Here is an 18,390-nt window from a genome sequence, read left to right as displayed (position 1 = left end):
GTCCCATGACTTTCTCTGCAATTTAGTTACACGTGCTGGCAAATCCCTTAGTAGCTTAAAGTGCCACGTTTCATGGAATCTAATGTGACAGCCACTAGTATGAGATAAGGCTCACCACCAATTGCTGGGCCAGTTACCTCACAATGGATTGCAAGGCACGAGTTTATGACATGGGCATGGGGGGAGCCCAGCTGTCCTTGGAGAGAGGAAGGTGGCAGTCCAAACTGGGCAGTTTCTCACAGAACAATTCCAGGTGTTTCATGTGCTCTTCCTCCCCACTTCAGAAGTACACTGTGGACACAAAAGGTCTGGGCTGCCTTCACCTCTCAGGAGGTATTGTTTGGAGGGAGGAGGAGGAGGACAGAGAAGGAGTCCATGCACCTGTGGAGGTAGAGAAACATTCTTGTCTCAGAAGCAGCAAAGCGGTGAGCCCTAGCTGATGTCCTCCTGGGCAAGCACAGACTGTGCCTGGGTGCTCGTTATTCACCAGTCACTTGGGAGAGCTGCAGCTCCCCTCTCCCTGTTTCACAGCATAGGAAAGCAGGGCCTGCTTTGGTTAACTGGTCAACCTAGGTCAGAGACTAGTGTGCCTCGGTGTCAGGTCCCAACTTTTATGAACCACTGGTGGCATCCTTCCCCCTGGAGCTGGGCTGGCTGGAACATGTGCCTGCCCTCAATAAATGTATAATCTAAGTCAAGATCATCATACATGACAATAACAACAGCTCTGGAGTGGTAAGGTGGGAGAGACTGAGGTATCTTGGTTCGAGCAGAGCAAAAGGGGAAAGTGCCACAAGCTCTTGCACCAGGTTCCTTGCTGCTATGTAACTCATGGCCCCAGTGCTGTGGGCTAAAATCGTCAAACAAGACACACTCTAGCGACAAGAGAGAATGAAAGTGTTACAGATCAATGCCCTCTCTGAGGAATTAAGAAGCCACCAGTCCAACATTCTTAAAAAGTCCAGGGAAAAACTAATCTATGTCATCAGCCCCTGGGCCCTCTCAGTGGCCTTTTCATTTGCATCTAAGTGTTTTCAGCATAAAGAGAGGCTCTAAGGTTTGGGGATGAGGGTAAGGCTCAGTCCTGGGCGATGGTATGAGCTTGGGTACATCACTTCTACCTTACGTCTCTGTTTCCCTATCTGTAAAATGGCAGGAGCTGTGGGCTAAGCCAACTCACCTTTGCATGCTCTTCCAAGCCAAGTATGAGCTTCAGTCTCTGACTTCACTCTAGCACATAACAGTGTGCGAAGAGCTCACTTGATCTTCTGACCCAGCAATTCTTAACTAGTTTTTTGTTGGTGTCCATGAGATGAGGTTGTCACACGGTGGCGTTCTCTCATGGTGCTTCCCACAGGCTAGCTGTGCGCAGCTTCACACTTTGCCCTTTTCCCTTCCACTCAAGCAAGCATGTCAGAATGCAAATGAGAGGATGACATTGGCATAGGACTAGCCTTAAATAGACTCTATGTTGCATAATTTTAACCCAGCTCACTTAAAATATCAGTGTTTTGTCGTGAGCCAGTAATTACGTTGCCAGGCTTTTCCCAACTGACTCCAGCCACAAGGCTGTCCAGACAGAGTGGATCAAAGCTATGGCCGTAAGGGGCCCACGAGACAGTGCAGACTTCACAGATGCGTAAAGATAGCTAAAGCAAATGGCACTTCAGTAGCTGGTGTCCAAACTTCTCCTAGGAAGGGAATTGAGTGCTACTATGCACTGGGCTCGAGTTGGTATCCATCTTGAGGGCCATAAACATCTGAGCTGCAAAGAGGGAGACAGATCGCCCCACACAGCAGAGGGAGAAGATGTGAGGGTCTCCAGATACAACCTAGGGGAAAGGATGTGATGGAGAGAGTAGAGTGGAGGAGCCAGGGAGGGAATGGAGCCTAGCTGGTGTTGGTTATTTTTCCTACTCTTTTCAGACCCTCCACTCAGCTCCTCTGTGTGTGTGTGTGTGTGTGTGTGTGTGTGTGTGTGTGTGTGTGCACAGTATGTGTGTAAAACCATTAGACCCCATACCACAGGAAGCCAAGCAGCATGACAAATGATGTGGCCTCAAACCTCTGTAACTTTGCAGGCATCCCAGAAAATTCTAATCTGTTCCAATCCATGGAACTGAAGGTTGCAGGCCACTTTAGCCAGATCTAGAGTGCTGCTAAGGCCACTGTGACATTTGAGTTTTCAACTTTGCAAACAAGGAACCAAAGATTGTCCAAAGCTGGCTTCCTCTTCCCCTGGGTCCTGATTAGGTATTTATTCCTTGTCTCTGCTCCCAAGTTACTTGGTCTTCTATTTCTGGTTTCAGTTTTCTCATTAGCTTAGTAAACCTCTTGGATAATCCTAGGTGTTGTTCTTATTTAGCATTTATTCATGTGGACATTTTATTTTGGAATAATTTTGGATTTGCCAAAGAGTTATTAGGACAGTGCAGAGAGCTCTCATATATCCCTTCCCCAACTTCCCCTAATGTATGTGACAGCTGTCCACATAGGAGCATTGACATGTCCTTTGATACGATGCTGTTAACTCAGCTACTCACAATACATAGGCTTGACTTGGATTTCACGTTTTCCCACTAATGCCATCTGTCCCAGGATGCAACCCAGGAGACCACATTGCATTTGGTCATTACATGTTCAATCTGCAACTATCCTCTAGCTTTTCTTTGCTTCTCAAAACACTGAATACCCAGCATGTTGGCTCTTCACGTATGCCCTTGTATATTTATTCATTCATCCAGGTAGATCCCAACTGTAATGATTTTCTGTGTCATTTTATAGTATGACTAGAATGAGGAGTTCCTTTGAAACCTGTTCTGTTCTATCTCCGAACTGCCTCTAGGTGCTATCTTGGGCATCCTAATCCCTTTCAGGCCTTATGGCATAGGATTATTCAGCCACTGAATACTCAGCAACATCTAATATTAAAATGTAACCTCTCATCCATTTAAAAGTTCTTTTCTCGCCCTAGTTCTGAGAATTAAGAATTCCTTAGATCAACCCTTTGGAAGAAGGATATATCAATCAGTTTTCAGTTCAGAAAACACAAACTGTGCCAAGTATTTCCAAGAGAGGAAGTTTAGTATAGAAAATAGAGTAGATTAGATTAGAGTCTATTCTACAGGCTTGAAGCAATCACTGTCATCTTGAGAGCTGGGAGCGCTGAGGAGAAGTCAGGCCCCAAAGCTGGCAGTTTAGAAGAGATGCAGCCACTTCTCTAGACGTTGTTGTGGGAGGAGAGAGGGAGAGAGAGAAAAGAAGAGAGAGAGAAAGAGAGAGAGAGAAGAAGAGAGAGAGGAAGAGGAAGAGAGAGAGGGAGGGAGAGAGGGACCTGTCAACCGAGTCAAAACAAAGAAAATTTATTTGGGGCTAATTAGAACTCCAGTCTGGGAAAACCTATTCAAACAATTTTAAAAATGTCCTCTGAGGTTTTGTGAAATGGTGGCTGTATTTATAGCTTTAAACCTCAAAGGAGTTGGCAATTATATCACTTGTTAGTCAGGAATATGATTGGTGGTGGCAGAAATTAAATTGTCTCATAAGAAAGGGGTTGGGTGTGGTGTCCGTGTCTAGGTAGTGTGGGGGAGGGGCCCCTTGTGCAGAGGGTCAGCAGAGGTTACCTGTGACAACGGTGACTCCCATGTGGAGCTGGGCTGTGCTGCTTAGCTCAGACTGCCTCCCAAACTCAACTCCTCCACACATCTCAGATCTGATTAACAATGGCTTCCTATGCTGGGCTCGGTGGTGCACACTTGTAATCCCAGCACTTGGGAGGCTGAAGCAGGAGGATCACTGTGAGTTTGATGTCAGCCTAGGCGACATGGTGAGTTCTTCAAGGTGAGCCTGAACTGCATAGGAGACCCTGTCTCAAAAAAACAAAAGAAAAAAACAAAAAATAGTGGCCTTCCAACCCCATTTTAAGTGCCCAGAACCGATGCTACCCCGTTTGATTTTTATTTTCCATAACAGGACAATCAGTCTGTTTACCTCTTTTGCTTCTTTTCTGACCTCCTACTCGTGCCTTTTAGTGACAGAAAGTCAACTGAGAAGGCCGATGACAGAAGAGTGGATTGGAATTAAGAGAGCATTGGCAAACAACGCGCAGACACGGCTGATCTTCCTTTCACCGCCTCCTTTTTTCTCCATACTCTGTCCCCACTCACTAGACATGTTCTGGCTCCTTTGGCGCTGCAGGGAGCAAGGGGATGTCACACGGGGAGAAGCAGTGAAGACCAGGAGGCCCTGTGGCCTCTGAAGTCCACAAAGTACGTTTTCCAAGGTGCCGGGGTGCGGGGGGGTTGGTGTTTGTCATACTTTCTGTTGAGTTATCTCAAAAATGCTGGCTGTCTCTTTCATGGGTGCTTTAGAGGCCTCCCCATGGGGACCCTTGATTTTTTCCACTTTCTGTTTTAAGGAACAGTCCCTGGCTGGTAATGTACAGTCCCACTGCCAGCTCCTAAAGTGTCCCGATACCACACAGAGACTTCCTCCTGGGTCCCTCTTGCCCTGATAGGGTCCTTCCCAGAAGGCTCTGCTCCATGTCAGCATTTTTTTTTTTGCCCTGCCAATCTTTGGAAGGGCTGGTCACTCCTAGAAAAGCTGGTCTCTCTCTCATGAGTCCTCAGAGACAGGCCAACCAGACTTTTGCTTTTAGAGTTCCCCAGATGAGAGTTAGGGGCCATTCCTAGGTAACTCTCGATCTATCCGTTAAGCTTTTCTAAAGATTCTTTCACCAACCTAACTGTAATAGCACCACAGAGAAACTTACAGCAGAACAACTAAATATGAATAGTAAATATGTAATTATTTCATATGACAAGCTCTTAAGTTGCTTCAGTGATTCAATAACTCTCAGCCACGTGTCTCTATTTGTTTGACTTTACCCTCATGGTGGCAAGATGGCTGCACCATCCCAGGGAATCATATCTTTGTCTTCAGAGTCTAGAATGAAAAGGAAGGGGTGTAGGAGAAACGACCACTTTCGAGACTGTTCTTGTTTTTTATCTTTCTTGAAAGAGAGCCCTGATAAACTTTCACTAACATATTATTGGCCAGAAGTGGACCATGTGTCTATCCTAGATCAGTCAGTGACAAGAAGGAACAGAAAGTCCAAGACTGGCTTAGAACAATCATGATTCAACTTTGGGGGCCAGAAGGTACTTGAGACCCTGTTTTCTAAGGAAGAAGAGGCAACAGCTGCTGGGCAGGAACCAGTAGTATCTGACAGGCATTTCAGTTGCTGTGGAAGTTTTTCCCTATGTAAATAACACTGCCCTAAATTTTTTTTTTTGCATGGTCAGATGAATGACTGCATCTCACTGCCCCTGCAGGCTGCACCCTACCTCCTCTGAGCCAGCTGTCACAGCGCTGTGTTAGCAGATAACCTGGAGTGTGCGCCTTGCTGGCACGACTAACGTTTTCTGGCTGTGTGCCCAGGGACGGACTATTATCAGCTGGTATAGACAACCTGATTACTTCCATATTTTGCCTTTTCTTCTTTTATTTTGGCTTATCCTTTGAATATTTTTTGAGCTCTAGTCTAGTCAAAACACTCTAGCCAATCCCAACCTCAGAATGCGCAAGACCCAACATCAACAATTTAGAAGAGAACTGTAAGTCAACCAGCAGAATCCATCTTTCTGTCAGCCACTTCTCTGGAAATCTTCCAATGTGCAGTTTTGGTTAGTGACCAGATTAAGAAACTCCGTGGCCACCCCCAAGGGGCTCCATCAGGCACCACATTTAATGAACCTCCATTATTAGGTTCCCACAAGTGGAATTTGTTGGTCAAGTTGCATAATACTCATCGGGCACTGTGTTAGTTAGGATAGGAATTGCTGGCTGCTATAATAATCTCCAGATCACAGTGGCTTAACCCAATAGAAGTGTCTATCTTATCACATAAATGTTAATCAGGAGTCTTAGCAAGGCTACCTTCCAGGTGGGGGATTCAGGGGTCCAGATTCCTTCCATCTTGCTGCACCACCTCTGTCCCTGGGCCCACAGTCAGAAGACGTTAGTCCTAACAGCAAGGTGCACACTCCAGGTTCTCTCTAACACAGAGCTGTGACAGTGGCTCAGTGTGAGGAAAGAGAATATGGAATTCTGCAGGGTTGGCCCTGGAAGTGCATCCACCTCCTTGTCTCACTTGCCAGTAAGTGGAACTCAGGTACATGGCCATAATCACCACAGGAGAGACCAGGAAAGGTGACTTAGCAGTATCCCCAGAGGAAATGAATAATCTATCAAAAACACTTACTTGCGTCAGGTGCCATATAGCTAGGCTTTATATGTATATATCCTACACCTATGTATCCATATGTACGCTATATATATGTATATATATACTACACATATATCCATATATTTTCATATATATGTACAAGGATATATATACACATATACATATATATATCCTTGTAAAAATGACCATTAAAATTCCCATTTGACTGATGAGAAAACTGAGGCTCAGAAGGGCAAATTGTTCTATCCAAGGTTCTATGGCTGATAGGTACAAAAGTGAGATCACTGCCTAATTTCCTGAAACTAGCTTCTATTTTTACCTGTCATATTTTGATGTTTAATCCACTCAGTGCCCACTTTGTACATGATTTAATGTAGAAAGTCTAGGTTTATTTTTCTCCACTTTTTCTCAAACTGTATACTAGAAAACTTGAGTTTTTACAACGCCTGATGCTTAAGTTTTTTTCAAAAGTGTTAGATCAATTTACTTTCTTACCACCAAAGTATATATGTAATAATTCCACTTCTACCTTCTTTAACATGACATGTCATTGTTAGTACTTATTCATTATTATCAGTGATAATCAGCAATAAAAAAGTAGTAACTCATTTCTATAATTGCTAATGAGGTTGATTCATCTCTTTGCTCTCCAAGTGTATTTGTTCACTTGTAAATTATCTGTTTGAATTCTTTGTTCACTTACCTAGTAGGGCCTGCATAACTTTCTGATACATCATGTATAATTACATGCACCTATATATACAGACATACACAGAATATATGTAATAATATGCCTCTCATATTGCTGCATACATTTCTCTGTCTTTTTTATGTGCAGATGTGCTAAATTTTTCTGCCATCAACTCTATCCATCTCTTTCCTTGTGATCTTTTCTGGTGCTTCTAAGTTTAACCAACCTTTCCTCCCCAGAGATCTGATAAATATTCAAGTCTTTCCCCTTCCATGGCTTGATTTTTTTTAAATATTCAATTCTTTAGTGCATCTGGAATGCATTTCAGTGCACAGCACAGTGTGGAAGGGTCTAGCTGCAGGTTTATAACTTGCAAGGAGAGCGGCCCTCATGTACACTTCCAAAGCCCCTCTGCCCTCCTGTGCTGCTTCTCTTCTCCAGGCCAAACTGAAGCCCAAATACCATCAGTGACTGAAAAGCAAGCGAACCTGGGACTATTTCCCCTCGAAGAGATTATTCTTTTTGTGCATAACCAAATGTTCAGCACGTACGGGAATTCTCCTGGCTTTGCGCAAATGTTTCATTGAGTAGTCCCTGGGAAACTCATGAGGTAGAACTTGTTATCCTCATTTTACAGAGGAGGAAAACTGAGACTTAAACTTGCCTAAGGTCACACACTGGAGTGGTGATTATAATTTTCTTCCTGAACCTCACTTCTTCTGGTTATTCATGACCTCATCTTCCACTTATTAACTTACACTGTGCTTGTTTTCTTGGAAATAAGGTAGAATGACCTCAGATGAATTAAGCTTTTTTTAAAAAAAGCAACCTTGAAATGTTTAAGAATCCCCAAAGTAGAAAAAAAATACTGAAGAGTGTAAGAGTGTGACCAGGGAAGGTGGAGCCCAGAGCAGGATCAGCACGGAGTCTACAGATGGATGTGGGTGGGGCAGCTTGGGGCTGGGTGGCACAGATGGTGCATGAGGAACGGAGCTGATGGCCTGTGCGCCCTCTAGCTGCCCAAGGTGCTGCTGTAGGAGCCGGTGCCCTGAGCTCCATTCCCCAGCATTGGAGGATACGGATTTGAACACAAGCCTGCAATCCTGCAGGTGGCCTTCATATCACTTGCAAGACCCCCTCCATGAGATACTTCCTGGGACTGCATCTCCCAGACGTGAAGACTGATCCAGAGCCCACCGTTGATTCCCTTACTGCTGTGATACACAAGGAGACAGTGGGCAAAACCCCTGGAAGTGCTCTAACTGTGGACCCCCCCAAAACCATTTCAAGAGCTTAGTTCCTTTGGAGATGGTTTCTTGAATTGTTTCCAAGTAGAACACGCAATTCTTAGCTTTGTGTGTCTGGCTTGTTCCTCTCTGCATGATGTCTTCCAGTTCCAACCATGACGCTGTACATTACATGATTCCATCCTTCTTTATGGCTGAATAATACTCTACTGTGTTTATATGCCACAGTTTCTTTATCCACTTGTCTTCTGTAGGGCATCTAGGCTGACTCTATATCATGGCTGTTGTGAGCAGTGCTGCAATGAACATGAGTATATAGACAAAAAAGAAAGAAAAACATACCAGAGAGAATCTAATCCCCAAAGAGGTTTAACATCATCCTAGTGACCACAAACCATTGTACCTTGGTAAATAGGAAATTCACATGTGCTGGCTCTTTCAGGAGGGGCTTGAGGCATTCTAATCAAAAACACATATGAATCTAAAGAAATAAGAGATCTCCAGAGATGTGGGCCACAGTGGGAATTTTCCTTTATTTGTCTTCCTGGTTTCAGAAGAGTCACTTTCTGTGAAGTTGGAGGGCTCCTGGGTAAAAGAGGAGAATTCAGGCAGGCTAAGCAGAAAGCAGGTGGGAAATGTTCTGGTAACATCACCTCCCTGTGCCTCCATGTCATGTAAAATGGGGCTAATGACTTTGATCCCTTTTGAGGACATAGGAAAAAGTCAAACTTGGTACCTCCCATGATATCCTCACAACACATATCTGAGGAGATATGTGGGGTTTCCCCATTCGCTAAGCAAGCCGGCAATTCCACCCCAGGCACCAGCCAGGTGTCTTCTAACTCATTTCAGTTTGGACACTGCCTAGAGATAGTGTCAGATCCCACAAGGTGAGGGTCCAGTCCCCAAAACTACTGCTCCATTCAGGTACCAACTGCAAGCCTTGGGTTGTTTTATCTGTGCTTCTGAATGACCAGCTATAATCCAGGGATCCACAAACCCTTATTCAAGTTCCATCAGTGTGTTAGAATGGCTCCTGAACTCAGGAAAATACTTCTTCTTGTAAAAGATATTAGACAAGCTACAGATGAAGAGATGCCTAGAGCAAGGAATTGAAGGAGAGGCAGAGAAGCTCACGTACCCTCTAGGAACCTCACATGTCCAGCTACCCAGAAGCTCTTAGAACCCTGTCCTTTTGGGAGTTTATGGAGGCTTCATTATATTTGATTAGGTCGTTGGCCAATTTAATCTCCAGCTGTCCTGTCCTTCCTAGAGATTGAGGAGAAGGGCTGAAAGTCCCAATCTTCTGTTCCTGCCTTGGTCTTTTCAGTGACCAAGCCCATCTTAAAGCTACTAGGGCTTGCCAGCCCCATAAGGATCTAGTGACGTGCTGAATTTGGCCATAACACATATGTGAAAGCAGACTAGAGAAAGCGTCTGAAGCAGTAAAGGTGGAAGATGCCGGAAAAGGAAGTAATCTTATTTTGTGTGCAAGGCTTTAAGTACAAATTTGTCTCATTTAATCCTCTGAGCAGTGGGGCCAAGTTGGTGTTCTGTTCTGCTTTCACAGAGGAGGGGAGAGAGAAAGCTGCGGGAGGTGCAGCCATGAGCTCAAGTGCACAGAGGCTTCAGTTCCAAGTCTCTTGGACTACACAGACCAGGGGAAGGGAGGCCTTGGGGAGCAAGGTTGGAAGAATACGTAAGACAGTGACCTGAACAGGGGTGAAGGCTCACAGGTGGTAAATCTACCAGGGACCCAAGGCAGCTCCATCTAGAAAATGTGAGTCTTGCAAAGATACTTGGAGACGTTGTGAACTTCCAAGTCAGTGAGTAACCAGCTCTGCAGAAAGAAGTGACAAGACAGTTCAGATCAAGTGTCGAGAGCAGAATGTGCCACCTAGCTCAGGACTGTCTTGACTACAGGTATGTATGCCTCAATTAATACAACAATAGGCGACTTGAACTTGGCAAACTGGTAGAAAACAGGTTTCAAGAATGGGCAACCCATTTGGAACCCCTCCTGTCTCTCAGGAGCTATTCCTATTCCCCGTTCCCATTCCCCTAATAAATTTTCCTACTCTTAAAATAAAGAACTGAGCCACACCGTTTTTTCATAAGCTACAAAAGAGTCCTAATTTCATGCTCTTCAGGTTTAACTGATTCAAGACAAACTGATTTTGTTTAGAAAAACAAAACAAAACAAAACATCCTTTAGTATCTGTCATCATGGTGGCCAGAGGTACAGATACAAAGACCAGAATAGGGACAGAGGAGTGAGAAAATCGGGATCTCTGCTGCCAAGAGTAACTCCCTGCCTGCAACAGTCATAAATATGCAGGAATATTTTATGATTTGTCTGTTTATCTGCCAATTTCAAAGAAATCTCTAAGTAAAAAGTTTGAAAAACATAGAATTATGAAGAAGTAGGAAAAAGATCACCCATAATCCTATCAGCCAGGAATAACCACTTTATATTGTGGTATTTTTCTCTCTCAAATTTCTTTCTGGGCTTTTGTTTTTTGAATAAATGTGATATCTGGCTCCAGACCCATCCACTTCCTGAAGTGGATGAGATGAAGTCCATTTCATCCAACAAATCTATGCATTTTCATTATAAACTGTAATACAGTCCCTATAGAAAATCTAAAAATTTCAACAAAAGAATGAAGAAAACCAAATTTAAATTAAATTAAATCCCATCATACAGAGAATTAACATTGGGGTGAAGTTTCCCCCCATTTTTCTTTGCAATTCTTTGAGTGTGATATACATTTTACTTAGTTTTGTACTCTACTTTCTTTTCTTCACATTATATCATAAGTGTTTTCTCATGTTATTGCACGTTCTTTTAACGCTACATAATACTTTTGGTATGGATATTACATAACTTATTTAACTATTGCCTTTACGGTGAACATTTTTCTGTGAATTCTAGTTTGCAAATCTTTGCTGGTAGCTCTTTTATTTCTCTAGGCTTATTTCCCTCAAGATGAGCTACTGGGTGAATAGTATGAACCTTTCAGGGACTATGAATGTTTTTATATTTATGGCTGCGCTGTCCTTTGGGAAGGGTGGAACCAGGGCAGTACAGTGGGGCATGTACTTTATGATGCTCTGGACAACTCTGCCTATTTTACTCTGCTATTTGAATAAGTGACCCAAAATAGCAAACATTCTTTCTCTGCATGATTTTGCAACAAGCTAGCCACCTTTTCTTTTTTTCCCGTACCGGGGATCGAACTCACGACCTTGTGCTTGCCTAGCAGGCACTGGGCCGCTGAGCTAAACCCCAAGCCCCCTAGCCACCTTTTCTTGATGGAGAATGATTTCAGCTTGCAGCTCACATTTTAGCTCTAGCTCTTCAAACCTGCTTCCTCATCTACAGCATGGAGATCTCTATCTTACAGAAGCATGGTGATTGACAGAACATCAACAACAAAACATATAAATTGCTAAGCACCATGCCTGGTGCATAACAGCTGTCCAATGACTATTACAGTTATCTTCTTTGGCTCTCTTTCTCCTGAACTTGGACACCATTTGAACTCAGGAAAAATATTAAATACCAGATTTCTAGCTGAGGAAACCAAAGCTCAGAGAAATGAAGTAACTTGCCTAGAGTCCTGACAGCTGGTAAGTGACCAAGTGAACTCCACATCCATGTTCTAAAAGAGAGATGAAATGCAAGCCAAATAGGGTTCATAAATGTTTGAACTGACCCATATTTAAAAAAATAAGAAAATAGGATAATATCAAATAAAGCTCTCCTTTAAAATGAAGAGATTTCACATCAGTACCATATATGATTTCTGGTTTCTCTTGGAATTGGTGATGGGTATGGGCAGGGCTTAAGGGTGAAGGTCCCCTTTGCAAAGGCCAGGCACCTCCCATTCACCAGGTCTACACAGCAGTGTGTGATTTCCAGATCCTGCTTTGGCTTCCTGGTGCATTGGCATTTGTGACCCCTGGTCTGACCCTCTCTGATCTAGGGTTTTTAGCCAGCTCCTAGGGCCATGCTCCTGCTAACCTCGGATGGCTTGCCCCTGGAGGCTGAAGACTGCCCACCAGCCTGTCCTGTGGCGGGCCCTTGTAGTCAAGGAATTTGAATGTACATTGTTCTCTCCGCCCAGCCGCATTCGTGCAGAGTGAGCTCACCCTGGCCTGCTGCCTCCTTCCCCCAATCGCTCCAATTAAAAACATATTACCTTCCCACTCCGCCTGGAGCAGCCCTGGGCCGCAGCTTTATTTTATAAACACATTTAGACAAGTTCAAAAAGGAATGATTCATGCTGGACCTGAGCGCTCCGAAATGCGAGGACTGCTGAGCATTTTCACAGGGCAAGCATCCTGAGCTGGACCAGGCCTGGCCCTCGGGGGGTATCATCTCTCCTGCACCAAGGCCTGGGATTACCTGGCCGCAGCTGGAAGGACTTACCCACACGGCCACCTTTCGGCACCCCCTGAACAGTCTCAGCAGGGCCTTGCGCCCAGCGCCAGCCACCACTGCTCCTGAAGGGAAGGATGCAGACCCAGGGCCTCCCAGCTCACCCCCGTCCCTGTGGTTGGCCCCTCCTCTTCTCTCCCATTCCGGAGCAGGCTTCCGGGCTCACTTTCCCAAGCTGGATTTGAATTCCCTCCTTTGAACCCCTCTACCAAGCCCTCCTGGAGGGTGTACTATGGAGGGTCTTTCATGCTTCTTAGAATGCCTGGCTCAGTGTCAGACACACAGAAGAGCATGTGACAGGAGTCAGATGAGTGATAGCAATGGTAATAGTAAAGCTAAGGAGTAATGAGGATCTAGTGGGCAGCAGGCCCAGGTTCTTAGAATTTACCTATGTTCTTTCATTTAATTTTCTCAAGAACCCACTGAAGTACATGCTATTTGGGATAAGCCCATTTCACAGATGAGAAAAATCGAAGATTGGCAGGATTAGATTTCCAATTAACTCTACCCATTGGGATTTGTCTTAGTTGTCAGAAATGGAAAAGCTTTTGGACCATTTGATCTTGTCATTTGATTTTAAAAATGGAGAAACTGAGGCCCAGAGAGGGTAGAGAGACTTCCCCAAAATTGGACAAGGACTGAACAACCTCAACAAAGAGTCTCAGCTGTTAGGCCTTTGCACCACATCAGGGCCTGACACATATCAGAGGTAGAAACATTTTTATGAATGAATGAATGAATGAATGAATATTATATCAGTATTTTTATGGAGCGCTCCCTCATATTATAATTACTGACCTGAATCCTCTATTAGAATGTTAAAAATCCAAATACTGATAATAGCAAATGGTAGGAACAGTGTGGAACAACAGGAATGCTCATTGATTGGTGGTGGAACTGCAGAATAATATTGCTACTTTAGAAGCTAACTTGCCAATTTCTTACAAAATTAAACATATTCTTGGCATATGATCAAGCAATTATGCTTCTTGGTATTTACCTAAATGACACCAAAAAACAAATGTCCCCACAAAAACTTGCATATGAATTATTATATCAGCTTTATTATTATTGCCCAAACTTGGAAGCAACCAAGATCCTCTTCAGTTGGTGAGTAGATAAATTGTGGTACATGCAGACAGTGGAATATTATACCTAAAGACTTCTTCATTGTCTTTTTGAACCCTGAGTGTATAGCCTGGAATGTCCACAATAATTTAGGAATAGGGAGAAACTAGAGATGTAACATCTGGAATGAGCAGGGATATGATCCTAAATTCCAGTTGAGACAGGGGATCTTGTTCTGCTACCCAGAGCCATGTGGATGGAGTAGTGTTTTGTAACTCATGATATAGCAATGGTGGCAAACCTATGGTGCATATGTTACTGTGTTTTTCTTTTAAGGCAAAGGATGTTAATGTATGAATTGTTTTTTTTCTAAACTAAAACCTCAGTAATCAGGTTTAATTGCAATGTTGGTGTTTTGTGATAAATAAGTGGGTTTGGGGTTGCAGTTTGGGTACTTTTCTCTGAAAAACTCACCATAACTGGTATAAGGGTTAGGGTGGAGGAACTAACATAAAGCTAACACAAAACTAACATAAAGAGACCAACACACTCCATCCCACAAGTCCTGAGTTCCTGCTTTCTAGAACCAACACACAAGCACAACACAACAACAACACAGCTTGGTGTCTCATACCAACACAACTTTGGCCAGATGATCAAGATCAGCATCAGTAGTCACAAATCATGTTGATAGTATGTTCTTTTAACAAGATGTGCTAAAATGGCACTTATCTCCGCAATCTTTCTCCCCCAAACCTGCAACTCTTGTCTAATCATGAGAAAAAGATCAGACAAATGCCAAAAAAAGGACATCCTATAAAACAACAGGCCAGGAGTTATCAAACTGTCAAAGGCCATCAAAAACAAGGAAAGTCTGAGAAATTTCACAGCTACAAGAAGGCTAAGGAATATGCTGAATAAATACTATTTGATATCCTAAATGGGATCCTGGAGCAGAAAAAGGGCAGAGGTAAAACCCAAAGGAATCTGAATAAACTATGGACTTTAATTAATAATAATGTAGCAGCATTGATTGGCTCACTAAGTGTAACAAATGAACCACATTAATGTAAGATGTTAATAGGAGATACTGAACAGGCTGGCATGGGGGATGGTAAAGAAAGTTCTCTATTATTTGTTCAATTTTTCTGTAAATCTAAAACCATTCTAAAAATAAAGGTTATTAATTAAATTAGAAGTCTTTTGATTAAAAAAAATCACACACATATGAAGACTTTGAAGTCAGATAACTTGTGTTTGCATTTTGGCTTTAAAACAACTTTTGGCTCTGGGACCTTGGGCAAATTATCTTCTTTACGCCTGTTTCATCATTTGCAGTATAGGGCTAAGAATAATTTTTAACTCACTGGGATATTTGGAGAATAAAAGAATGTATTGCTTATGAAGTGCTTGGCAGAATGCCTGCTACATATATGGCGCTCATTAAGTGATAAGTATTATTATAGGCATATATTCATGGACACATGTACTGGAGTTATTACTGATGCAGAGTTTATTTTTATTGTTTTATTTTATTATTTTTAAAAGCAAAATCTGTCATCTTAAAAATTTTCAGCCAGTTTTGTTCTTAGAAGAAAAGGCCTTTTGTGTTTCAGCCAAAAGCTCTTGAATTGTTTTTATAATTATGTGGGCATGAGGCAAGCATTTTGGGAATGGATTTGGGTTGGGGTATTTGTGTTCTTCAGAGCCTAGGGCTCAGGAGCTTTCCATCTGGGAAGGGGCTCTGGCTCAGGAACCCTAACCAGGCACTGGAGATGAATGAGGTGAGCTGTGTGCCATTTCTGGGCATAGCCTCCTGGTCCTGCCACTCTGATATTGCCTCCTTAGCACAGAGAGCCCTGTGAGCACTTCACTAGGAGGGTGGGACTTTCTGTCCCTTCCCACTCCAAGAAATACTGACTTGCATGACCTGAGCCACTGAAGTCAGCAATGATCTTTCTATGCTTTCGTGTGTCAGAGGTTATGGCTCCTGCCATGCTACATGCGGGAAAGGGACTTGTGTTGGAGTCCCGGGCTCCCTGTTTTCACCAAAAACACCATGTAGCTTCAGCTGCAGCTGAGGACAGGTGGAGACCTCCTAGTGATCACTTCTGATGGACAGTAACCAGGGCTTACCTCCTGGTCCAAGTAGACCCCGGACACTTGATCTTGACAGAGGATTATAGCAAAATACCCAAGATAATTAACTTACAAAGAGAAAAGTTTTATGTAGGCTCATGGTTTTGGAGGTTTCAGTCCAAGACTGAGTGGTTGTATTATTTAGGGCCTGTTGTGAGATAGCTCATTGTGGCAGGAGCCAACTGGACACCACGAACCAGGAAGCAAAGCTGAAGAGAAAGGGACCAGGGCCCCATGATTCCCTTAAAGGACACTCCCCCAACCACCTAACGCTTCCACTAGACACCATCTCCTAAAGGTATCCCCTCTCAACAGCATTACTTTGAAGACCAAGCCTTGAACACAGACTTTTGGGGGACATTCATCAAAACCAAAGCAAAGGGCCATGAGAAGGAAGGACTTCTTTATAATAAACAGGACCTACTATAACTGGACATTGAGAGAAAGGGGATATCATTTTGCACTAAAGCTGGAGAACTGGATGTAGCTTACCCACATAACCATCCATACACGTAGACACTTTTAAACACATTTATGAATGTGCACACATGCATGCACATAAACACAAGTACTCGCACACAGATGCAGGCACACATTGCCCGTGCTGCTTATTGTCTTGGCAAGAAAAACTCCTTTTTTGCGCTCAGCTTTTCTTCACAAGCCTTGAATCCTAACTGAGGGGTGGGAGTGGGGAAGCAGGGCAATGGCAGGAACATGTGGAGAGAATCTCATTTATTTCTGCAGTCCACAGATGGGGTAAGAACAAATACACAGTGGGCATTAAAACCTATTTTTAAATTTGACAACACTTGCAAACTGATCTGAACCCCTCAGAAGTAGTAAGAGAAAGTACACAATCTGAGAACCAACTGCAATATCTCTTAAAGGCGAGGCTATTTGCAAATCTTAAAGGCACACCCTACCTGGAGTGTATGTGTACTCCAAGGAAATATTGACCACAACCTAATTATGGCCAATAGGAAAAAAATTACAGGTATGTCCTGGGTGTACAGAGTTTTCCGCTACAAACAGATGTGACATCTTTGACATTCTAAGTTTAAAGTGAAAAAGAAGAGACATTGTTGGATTTTTGGTTATTATGTAATTGCGTATGCTTGTTAGAAGAATACTTAGAAAAGTATGAACAGTAAAACTCCCTTCATTCAGAGAGACCTGAACATTATTTTAGATAAATATTTATAAATATTTTAACATTTCAGTATACATACACCCAATATATCTGTAACTATCATTATTACTATCTATATACTTGCGTCGTTTCATAACCTGCATCTGCATGTGACAATAGAGGCTGAGTCTTTTCTCCTATTTTGTACATTCTCCAAAATGACCATCCTGCAAGCATAAGCACACAGATCTTTTTCGTTTTGGGGATTTTTTTGTTTTTTTTCCAGTACCAGGAATTGAACTCACTACCTTGCACTTGCCAGGCAGGCACCGTGCCGCTGAGCTGAATCCCCAGCCCCAAGCACACAGATCTAAAGATGTAAAAATACTTAGGAAAGAGAACTGAATCGGCTGCCCCACCCTCAGCCGGGTCTGACCACCCCCCACCCCCAGAGAGGAGGCTGCTGAGGTGAACTTGGATACTCTGCATCCTCTGAATGTTCATGCACATCTGGAGGAATGGTTACAAAGATTAATGTCATGCTCAGTGTCAGAACTCCCCCTGACATTTCCTCAGTTTATCTAAAAAATTTAGGGGCACTCTCTGGGGACTAGGAACCACCCTGCAGTGCAAGGCCAGTACTTAACCTCTTGAATTCTTGTTTCCCTAGAGACGTGCATGGACGTTTTATTCTTTAATTGCTAAAACAATGAGGCTGTGTATGCAACCAATACAGCGAGAGCTTGAAATAGTTTAAGGCAAGAATGCAAAAAAGGAAAACCTGGACTCACTGGGTTTATGGAAATTATAATATATTTGAGGAGAGTTTGAGAACCAGTGAAAAATAGAAACTAAATGATAAAAGAAATTGGTGTTTCTCAAACTATCAGGTGAAATCTGGAGCCAAACAAAGAACTTTAAAATGTGATTCAGGGAATATTTTACCCATACTCCCACTATCAGAAGAGTTCTAGCTTGGTTTCAAACTGGTTAACTGCTGTTTTAAAAATTATTTCTCTTTATGGATGATACATGTCATGTAACTAATGTGTCTTCCATATTGCTTTGGCTGCCAGGGGGCTCAGCAGCTCACTGTTTCAACTTAAATTACTGCTTAGGTCTTGCATATCAGTGTTGTAATATTCCCTCTGGTTTTGATTTTCCCCCTCGATCCTGGTTTTTATCTAGTTAGATTTTTGTTTTATTGCATGTATTTCTTGTAAGCCACCTCAAATCTTTTGTTAGATAGATTTGTAGATCAAAACAACTTGGATTTGTGGTTCAATTTAAGAAGAAATGAACGTTTCGGTTTGGTTTCGGAGTTCAGCAAATTAGTGTGATTAGCTCTGATTTGAGGTTTACAGTTCTATTACGTTAAAGTCCTTGGTATTTCATACATCAAAGAGCCTGAGAGCTTGCACTTGA

General features: G+C 43.0%; 1 long non-coding RNA gene across 2 annotated transcripts; it reads left to right on the top strand.

Annotated features, from left to right (window-relative positions):
* Nucleotides 1-3,594: 3,594 nt before the first annotated feature.
* On the top strand, nucleotides 3,595-6,281 carry LOC102022469. Of its 2 annotated transcripts, none has more exons than XR_001231907.1 (3): nucleotides 3,595-3,826; nucleotides 4,032-4,268; nucleotides 5,304-6,281. It is a non-coding gene; the product is annotated as an uncharacterized LOC102022469 (long non-coding RNA). The 2 variants fall into 2 exon arrangements; XR_001231905.1 differs by having other exon boundaries at nucleotides 3,595-3,840.
* The last annotated feature ends 12,109 nt before the right edge of the window (nucleotides 6,282-18,390 follow it).

Source organism: Chinchilla lanigera, unplaced genomic scaffold, assembly GCF_000276665.1.
Source record: "Chinchilla lanigera isolate Chin_1 unplaced genomic scaffold, ChiLan1.0 scaffold00007, whole genome shotgun sequence".
NCBI classification, from domain to species: Eukaryota; Metazoa; Chordata; class Mammalia; order Rodentia; family Chinchillidae; genus Chinchilla; species Chinchilla lanigera.
The sequence above is the reverse complement of the archived record's forward strand: the minus strand, read 5'-3'. Positions and strand labels throughout refer to the sequence as shown.